A 1,396-nucleotide genomic window follows, 5' to 3' on the forward strand; every position below is an offset into this window, starting at 1 on the left:
CTCTTCTTCTCCCAATTTCTAGGGGTACAGAATCTGAGCTGAGAGTAATAATGATTTTAGAGGACGATGTAAGATTAACCAAGGGAGCAGACACTGTTATCATGGCCACATTATTCCTCAAAGCAAACTGAACATGTAGAATTTCAAATGACTTTGCAAGCCCAGACACTGTGAGCCTGTAGCCACTGGGGCAGGACCACAGGAAACAATACAAATGACATGTCAACATCTTCGGATCAAAATGGCCTCAGTTTTATTGATTATAGATGTCCATAGGCTTTGGCATAGGCTTTGGATATGTATTCTGAATGAACTAGCCTGACTGATTTCAATTGGGACAAATGTAAGGTTCTGCACTTAAGCAGGAAGAACCAGCTGCACAAATTACAGTGGTACCTCAGGTTCAGAACTTAATTTGTTCTGGAGGTTTGTTCTTAACCTGAAACTGTTCTTAACCTGAGGTACCACTTTAGCTAATGGGACCTCCCGCTGCCGTCGCGCGATTTCTGTTCTCATCCTGAAACAAAGTTCTTAACCTGAGATACTATTTCTGGGTTCGCAGAGTCTGTAACCTGAAGCGTCTGTAACCTGAGGTACCACTGTACCAGTAATACATGTGAAAATGATCTATGGGGTCTTAGTAGACCACAAGCTTAACACAAGTCAACAATGTGATGCAGCAGCAAAACCCCCCACAAAACTTTGAGTTGGTCCTCCTCAGTGGTTCCACACCCTAAATTGCCTATTGACTGGCCAGTTCAATTTTGAATGATGGAGCATCCTGACGCTCCTTGCAGCCAGTCACAGCCAATGACGATGCCAGCCAGTTGCACCCATGGTTGAACCTAGCTGCAACTCTTACTGTCACCGAAACAGCAAGTGGTCTGTATGGAAGTCACATCTATAAAACAAAACAAAAGGCTCTTTTCATCTGTTGCCATTGTGGTGAGCAGTTGGTGAAGCTTGAGTATGTCTTCCTACAAGACATTCAAGATCAAGCAGTTTCTCGCTAAGAAGCAGAAGCAGCCCATCTCACAATGGATCTGCATGAAAACTGGGAATAAAATCAGGTACAACTCCAAAAGGAGACACTGGAGGAGGACCAAGCTGGGCCTGTAAAGAGAAGCAGCTCCAATCTTACTAGCATGCCTCTCTCGGGCGCCAGAATGGCCTCTTCTTACCAACCTGCCACATTTTCAGGCCTGGAATTCTGTCTTGTGCTGTGCAGTCCCACCCCCCTTGTAGAAAGATGTGTTATTACAATTAACAACAACAACAACAACAACAACAACAACAATTTTTTATTTATACCCCGGCCAGAGCCAGGCTCAGGGCAGCTAACACCAGTAAAATTACAATAAAAACATAATAGGAGAAAAAACAACAAGTTAAAATA

General features: G+C 43.6%; 1 pseudogene across 1 annotated transcript; it reads left to right on the plus strand.

The window, feature by feature from the left end:
• The first annotated feature begins 969 nt into the window (after positions 1-969).
• On the plus strand, positions 970-1,147 carry LOC310827620 (putative ribosomal protein eL39-like 5 pseudogene; annotated as a pseudogene). The gene has a single exon. The product of its transcript is annotated as a putative ribosomal protein eL39-like 5 pseudogene (transcript).
• Positions 1,148-1,396: the final 249 nt, after the last annotated feature.

Source organism: Podarcis gaigeae, assembly GCF_964106915.1.
Source record: "Podarcis gaigeae genome assembly, chromosome: 11".
NCBI lineage: Eukaryota > Metazoa > Chordata > Lepidosauria > Squamata > Lacertidae > Podarcis > Podarcis gaigeae.